The sequence below is a fragment of the Gekko japonicus genome, unplaced genomic scaffold (assembly GCF_001447785.1).
Source record: "Gekko japonicus isolate JY-2015 unplaced genomic scaffold, Gekko_japonicus_V1.1 scaffold575, whole genome shotgun sequence".
Classification (NCBI taxonomy): Eukaryota; Metazoa; Chordata; class Lepidosauria; order Squamata; family Gekkonidae; genus Gekko; species Gekko japonicus.
In genome coordinates this window covers 243,941-252,501 of record NW_015174291.1, presented here as the reverse complement: position 1 = coordinate 252,501, position 8,561 = coordinate 243,941, and positions in this window count along the sequence as shown.

The following is an 8,561-nucleotide window of genomic DNA, read 5'->3' as shown; positions in this document are numbered from 1 at the left end:
TACCGCCCCCTAGAGTTGGATTCGATTGGCTTTCAAGCAAGAGAAACCTTTATCTTTTTTAAAATTAGGCTCAGCATCGGAACTTTTCAGATTTCCTTAGCAGGGGGGGAGGTAAAAACAGAATGTTTGGGAAAGTTTCAATCCACTCAAAATACAACAGCCTTTTAACACCCCTGTCCCACGTTCTCAGTTTTGTAGTGTCTAAATCCTGCAAGAGATCTAGTAACTTGGAGTAAAGACCCAGTTCCCCATGGCCTGATCAGTGAGTGGGTGTTTGGTCTGTGGACTTCGTGGCTTTGTGGACACATTTACAAGTTTAAAGCACAGCTAGCTCAGCTGGGTTGATGATTGAAGGGTACCGAGTTTGCTCCGATCTGGATTAACTTGAGGGGGGGGGGGAGAAATTTGCTGCTCTGTCCATGTGAGGAAAATGTCTGGGTCTGTCGACTCAGAATTAGCTCTCTACAAAGGCAGGAGGAGAGCATTGTAGGAAAATCTAGACCTCGAGCTGCTCACTGTGGGAGGCATCTACAGATCTCTGCAGATGAAGGGGGTGAAAAAAGCCCTCTGTCCAGGCCACGTTTCCCCAGAATGCAGCTGAAAGCCCCACGGCTGCAGCCTAGAAGCAGGTGTAACACTCCCCTTGAATAGAAACTTCACAGGCATGAACAAAGGTGTAATTCTTCAATTCTGATGGGTTCATCAGGCTCAGTATGCAAATATGCCACAGACCAAGAGATTGCCCCCCCCCCTTGGTTCAGCAACCAAAGACCCAATGCCAATACAGCAGAAAAGTCGACTCATTGAAGCTGCAACTTCAGGTGCCTATTTTTACTAGGGAATTATGGATATGCTTTGGGCTAGTGTTATATTTGCACTGTGAGAAATTTTTGTTTTGTCCATTTTTGTTGCTGGTATTCTCTATTCCTCTGTTTCTTTCATGCCATGTATACGCCTCTTTTATATTATGCACCATTTTAATGCCATGTATATGCAATTGTCTTAAAAGCAGGTGGTAATAAATTCTATCCAATTTAATTAAACTGGTTGGTTAAAAAAGAGAGAGAGTTTTTGTCCCAAACAGATGCCCAAAAGAATGTTAAAATTTTGCACAAGTTTAATGGGACCAAAAAATAACCACAAAAAAGCAGGAACTGGTGGGAAATTTTTAAAAAGGACTGGTCCAGTTCTCACAAGCTGAAGCCAAAAGGGGAGTTTTGGGAATGAAATGGTGAGCCTGACTTCTCTGCAACAACCTTCATTGTTTTCTATATTTGATATATTCAACAGTATTCAGAAAAAAGATTTACAGACTTTACCATTTATTTCCCCCATCAAATAATCTAGATTGTTTGAGCAGCAGCTATCATGAGCTAATGAAACATTTGTTGCCCCTCCAGTCTTCATCCTGCATCAGCAATACAGGGATCCTAATATTCTCCTAGATGCTGCAGGGCAGTGAACTTCAGCTCCAGGACTGGGACTTTCAGTGTTGTGTACCACTTAGACCACGCACATGGTCGCTCTGCACTTCTGGTCAGCTAGGTAAACCAGAGCTTTGATCTCAGAGACAATGGGCACCTAGGATCCTAGTAACAGCCTATCAGGTGACCAGGATCCTAAAGGAACCCTATCAGATGTAGGATTATGTAAATAGCCAATCACAGGTGTATGGATGTGTGTGGGTGGAGTTGTTGTGCATTTAAGCAGCCCGCAGGCTTGCCCTGTATCTCTTATCTTCTGAAATCTGAAGTATGAGCTGAAAATCACTCAATGATGCGTCACTCAGTACTTTTTATTCAGGATTTTCACAGAGTTCACCTAATGGCTTGCAAGCACCTATGGGAGCTAGCATTATTTTTGCTGCTTTTTAGAAAGGCTCCCTGCTATTGCATATGCATAGAGAAAAATGGTGCCATACCTCCTGGTTGGGTAGAGGTCCTTCAGTGGTGGACAGGACTCCTCCATAGCTCTGACTCGTGGCTTGCACCTCGCTATGGTACACCTCCTGGTGCTTGCCTTGTGCTTATGGTCCCTGGCTCTCTTGGTCTTCTCCTGACCTTGATACCAATGAGATTAGTTTCAGAGGGTAGCTGATGTCACGTTGGTTGGCAGTAGAAGAGCTAGATTTGAGTCCAGTGGCACCTTAGAGACCAACAAGAGCTTCTGGGTATAAGCTTTCAAGAGTCAAAGCTTATACTCCAAAAATCTGATACCCACAACATTTTATTGGTCTCTAAAGTGCTGCTGGACTCAAATCCGACCAATGCAATGGTAACTCTGGCTCCCTTCTTCCTGTGATATGACTGTGTCTCACATGCTTGCATTTTAGTGGAACCCAAGCTACCACCTAGATGGTACCTGAGTGCAGAAAGGTTGAAGACTACTGTTGCAGGGGGTTAGTGAGCAAATATGTGCAGTCTAGTATCTATAGGCCAAACCAGACAAAATGCTGAGCAATCAGTGATCAGATCTCAGAATTTGTATATGGTTAATTGTAGCTACCAGGTATCCCCAAGTCCCAACATTATGGGAAGGGAGAAAAAGCTCTCCCTGTCCACTTAACAAGGATGGTCCCTTGATGGAGAGGGGAGGATAAGAAGGGCAGGCTCCCTTTGCTCACGCCTGCCCCATTCCAGCCTCAGGCAGCTGGCTGGTGGCAATGGCTACTCATGCCTGCCCCATCTGGGGCTCAGGCAGTCAGCTGCAGCAGCTGCAGCAGCAGATATTCATGGCTGCACTATCCGGGGCTCAGGCAGCTGGCTTGGTGATGGCAGACATTGGTGCCCATGCTATGTGGGGCGCAGGCAGACAGCTCCTGCCTCTGTCCCTGCCTTAGACATCTTTTTTTTCTAACTGAAAAGCCCCAAACTTTGTAGCCTTTCCCCATAGGTGCCTCAACCCCTAACCATCTTGCTTGTAGTCATCTGAACTTTTTCCAGCTCTGCAATATCTTTTCTGAGTGACCAGAAGTGTACGCAGTATTCTAAATGAGGCTGCACCATAGATATCGTAATGCAAGATGCTTCATAGTACCCAGAATCATAGCAAGAAACAGCTACATAACTCTTTATGGCTGGTCATGTGTGGCTGGTGAGTTGTATTTGGCTTGGTGCATTAGATTGCAGAATTTGTGCAAGTTTGCCATCAGGTAAGGAAACATAGAAGTCCACAGAGAAGAAGGGAGCAAGTTGTCAATATTATGAGAAAATATAAGAATCTTGGTGTTCAAAAGGCTTGCCAGTGGCAAACTCAGAGCGGGGCCTGGGTTTGGATTCAGCATTGGTGCTGAGGAGACCTATAAATCTGCAATCAGACAGTGTTACGTTATGTCAAGGAATCTTGTCATTCTAGACCGGACAGATATGTTCCAGTGCAGCCCTATGGGAGAACTACCAGAAGAATCCGTAGCCTTGGGAAAGGAAGGCTGGCCAGCATAGTGTGGAGAGATGCCCTAGAATAGGGATGGCTAATTGAAGGTCCCAGGCAGGGTCACTGAGAGAAGAGGTCTGGGGAGAAAGGGTCCCGGCAGTAAGGCAAGAAAAGCCAGCACTGCGGATGGCTGCTACAATAATTGCCAGCCTGCAGCCTGCTAACAAGGTCATCGTCTTCAGCACTCCGTTCTTTTCCTCTTTTTTCGTTGCACCCAGCTCCATAGTTTTGTCTGCCCGGCCAGATCTTGCAAAACGGTGTTAGAGGAAGATAAAACAAGCTCTCCCTGTGTGTTTCCCTTAATTTCTCTCCCTCTTTTCTACCCTCTTCTTCTTCATTTTGCTCTTCCTTTCATGATCTGCTTTCATGTCTTTCTCCCTCCATCTAGTTTTTCCATGTTCCCCTTCCCTTTTTCTTGATCTCAACTCCCTCTCATCCGTATCCTGCTTGGCAACTTAGAATGTGCTTAATAGTAGTATAGTAGCAAATCTTTGTTAATGTTATGAACAGAAGGAGGGGGAGTTAATATTTCCCCACAATCTAGCAAAGTTCTAAAAGGAAACTTTCCCGCTCCCCATCCTTTACATGCATGGTAATGGAATATTAATCTGTTTTAGTATTTATCCATGTGGAACAGAAGTTAGAACTCCCGATTCAGGCACTGGGTTGTTAATATTATTGTTTTGATGGGACATCTAATAGCCCTTTGTAAAGGTTGCTTTGCTACCTGGCAAATGATGTAATCTTTTTAGATAATGTCAGTAAAATCAATCCCAATGATCCCAGTACTTCCCATCCAGCACCACTACATAACCCAGTTTGCCCCGTTTTTGTTCTAAGTAAAAGTACAAGGGTAAACTGAAATAGATTTTTTTACTGATTTACTATGTTTTACATAGGAGTTCAGCCTTTAGCAATCTGGTCAATGTTTTGCACCTTTAAGAGAGGAGTATATGACGTGCGTTCCGTGCGCCTCGGTGTTTAGTCATGCCGGCCACATGACCACGGAAACGTCTTTGGACAGCGCTGGCTCTTCGGCTTTGAAACGGAGATGAGCACCGCAACCCTAGAGTCGGACTCGACTGGCTTTCGAGCAAGGGAACCTCTACCTTTTATATGACATGCAGCTGCAGGGAGTCAATTAGAATTGTTTTTGAGAATTTGAGTTCCAGCATGAGAGGTGGAGAGCATTGGCAGTTTGTTATTAAAAAGAAGGCTTCCTAGCCAGACAGAAAAAATGACTGAGATGCTACTCCCATCTTGAGAGCAACTGAGCCAGCTACATGAGAGAGAGAGAGCAATTGCTAGCCAATTTGAATATAAGAAGGCTTCTAGCCAGATAAAAATAGTGGACTGGCTGCTACTTCTAGAAATTAAACTTGCTTGCTCCTAATAGAACTGGAAGTAAGTTTAAAATCATTTCAAAATTAAAAATTATTACAATGCCATATTCCATTCAACTGCATGTCTCTTTCCAATCTCAATAACCATGTTTGTTTCAGGATATTTTGAAAAAGAATTTCACCTGCAATAATTGCAAGACAGTAAAAGAGAAGTTAAACTGCATTCAAAAGAAGTTAAGCTGTATCAAGAGGTTTACACCTTCCAACCTTAGAGGATTACTCCTGAGGAAAACTAATGAAATGAGTATAAAACTGGGTGCTCATGGAGGATATCATGATGTTGGACTTTTCCTTGAATATGTCAGAATTTTCTAAACAAAATGGTCATGTTTGAATAGATATACATATTGATGTTTACATGAATTATTAAATGTTATTTTTATCACAGTGTTTCCTTGTTTTTTGGTATGTACCTACAACTGTGATCCCTTCCTTGTACCCACCTGGAGATTGGCAACAATGGTTTCCCATGAGGGAATGGCTGGTTGGGAGGGTGGAGTCTATGGCATTGTACCTGTCTGAGGTCCCACCCCTCCTGAAACCTCACCCTCTCCAGGCTCCATCCCTCAAATCACCAGGAATTTCCCACCTGGAGTTGGCAACCCTATCTCCTTCCCAGCTAATCATCAACCTACATTTATCTCCCACTCACTCTTCAGTTTTCCACCCCCCTTCACCTGCAGCCTCTACTGTCCTCTGAAGACCTGACTGCTACATCACATTGGCTGTCATACAGGGGCCATCTCAGCAGGATATAAGGACAGAGTCCACCATTTTCTCCAGGGGAACTGATCTCTGCCACCTGGAAAGCAGTTGTAATTCTGAGTGATCTTCAGCCCTCACCAGGAGATTGGCAACAATGGTTTCTCCCAACAGGCACTAAGGGTACCTCAGAACACATTTTACCTCAGAACAGCAACAGCAAACTGTTTAGAATGTTAGAGGCAAATGAGGCCACATATGCAAACGACCTCTTTTCCCTGAGGCAAAGGCCAATCAGGCCACATATGCAAATAACCTCTGTGTTCTGACTGGCTATGGGGGGGAGAGGAACAGCAAACTGTTTAGAATGTTGGAGGTGAGACTCAGGCAATGCAGCCAGTGGATAGGGACAGCTTCTGACTGACAGCTCACGGAGCCAAATGCTATGGGCACCATGTGGAATGTTCAGCAGCATGCCACCACCAACAGAGAATTATTATATAGAGAGATGAGTTATGCCTGCCACAAATGGACAGATGGACAGACAGGCTGATTCTTTTACTACTATAGGTTCATGGTAACAGCAAGCCAAGTGATTGGTTTCTCTTGATATTTAGTTTGGATCAGGGTCATATGGGGAAGCCTAGGTAGAATCTTTGTCTGGGGGCCCATGGTGCTTCTCGGCAGCCCTGGTCCCAAAGTCAGATCTAGTCTCTTACATCCTTGGTTTTAAGTTTATACTTTCTTTTTATAAGCATAAGAAGACTGTATTCAAAAGATGTTGGAAACAGAATCGTTTTTGTATAATTGCATATATATGCTGATTTTATGTAAGCCACCCTGAGCCGGCCTCAGCTGGGAGGGCAGGGTAAAAATTTGAGAAAATAAATAAATGATTTTTTTACACTTGGATATTGACATCTGTTACTTTGTATTTGTATGCAGTGCCCAGATGCATGCCCTACTTAACTATGATTACTGTTAGGTGGAGTAGACTATTACAGAGCTTGCTTACCCACAAGTAAAGGTTGGGTTGTATGGCAAAATGCACTTACAATAATAGAATCATAGAGCTGAAAGGGACCTCCAGGGTCATCTAGTCCAACCCCATGCAAAATGCAGGAAATTCACAAATACCTCCCCCTCCACACCCCCAGTGACTGCTATTCCATGCTCAGAAGATGACAAAAAAGCTCCAGGATCTCCAGCCAAATTGGCCTGGAGAACAATTGCTTCCTGACCAATGTATCTGCAGAATAAAGTGTCACCCACCAGGAATACAGAGACTGATCTGTACTAGACAGGTTGCCCTTTTAAAGATTATCTCTCTCAAGAGATGCAGGATCCAAGACAAAGTGATGGAGTATTTCCAAAGACAAAGAGAATGGACATAGAGAACTGGGTTGCCAATAAACCAGAAAGGATCTGCTTTAGTGCCAGTTGCTCTCTCTTTCCCCCATCCCAGCTCTTTTTTGAGCTGTTATCTCTTAATCAGATAAACAGCTTTTGCCCTGGGCTCCACTTCAAGACCTGGCAAAACTCATTAGATGCTACCTCCAGACATGTCAAGGACTATGGACTTGGTCTCCTGTTTCCATCATCAGATCTAAGACACATGAGGCTGCCTCCTACTGAGTCAGACTGTTAGTCCATCTAGTCCAGTCTGTCTACTCTGACTGGCAGGAATTCTCCAGGGGCTCAGATAAATGTCCTTCTCAGTACTAACTAGCTGGACATGGCATGGATGGGATCTCCTGCCTGCGAGGTTCCATCACTGAGCCTTGTTGTCCTCTATTGTCTAACACAAAAGGTGCCATCCTGTGTGTCATCCAAATAGATGTTTTTTATTTCAACTATTGGAAACTAATGAGAGAGGGAGTCTATCTGAAGGGGTGTGTCGCCATCCTGTGTGTCATCCAAATATCAGATGTTTTTTATTTCAACTATTGGCAACTAATGAGAGAGGGAGTCTATCTGAAGGGGTGTGTTCAAGATCTCCTTTGTGGGAATAAGGATCCTGACTCATTTGTCCTAGTAAGCATTGCATAATATTTACATAGGACTGGTAAGATGGGACAAGACCAGAGGAAGTTCAGGAACCAAAACCAGTAATTCAACCTACACAAGGTGTTTCACTTCTGGATAGGTGAGTTAAATAAGGCATAGAGATGAGTACCAGTTTCCTGCAAAAGATCCTCAAAATAAAATGTCTGGAAGTTTTGGTTTTAGTAACAAATTGCTTATGTTCTGAGTAAGGGATAAAATGTGGAAAATGCTATTCCTCTTTGCTACAGAAACTCAGCTATGGCTATGTTTGGTGGCAAAAGTTGAGCAGAATGCTTGTTGTTCAAAGCAGGATGCTCCTACTTTGCTTGCTTTTTGTGTTTTGCTACAGAAACTCAGCTATGGCTTTGTTTGGTGGCAAAAGCTGAGCAGAATGCTTGTTGTTCAGAGCAGGATGCTCCTACTTTGCTTGCTTTTGATGCTGGATCAGAGGAAGAATGACTAGATTAGGAAACACCCCATTCTTCCCCTGGCTTAATTCCATTTCTCCTTCCTCTTCCACCCCCTTCTCAGCTATTGAGGCCTGTGAGCACTCTGTACCCTCTCACTTGCACTTTGGGAAAACATCGACTTGGGTTTTTTTTTTTGTTTTTTTTGTTTTGTTTTTTGGAAATGAAATTTGGTCCAGTTTTGCATGTTTTCAGTTGATCTTGAAGAATACAAAATGAAACGTGCCTTTTGTACCCCCATCCTCTCCCCCACAACTAACCCCCCCTCCCCAAGGATGGAATCTCTTTGTGAATGGGCGGCAAATACACCACTGAAGCTCAGGAATCTTCACTTTGCCTCAAATTTTGGCTCGGCTGTTTCTATAGAGACCAAAAGGAAGCTTTTGGTCAGCCACTCTGCTATTAAAGTGTAAACCATTGAAAACTCTCTTCATGCTGTGATACCCTTTCAGGGAACAGAATAGGGTCTGAACTAATCCATGAAAGTTGTCATGCTCTAAGCTAGTAGCCG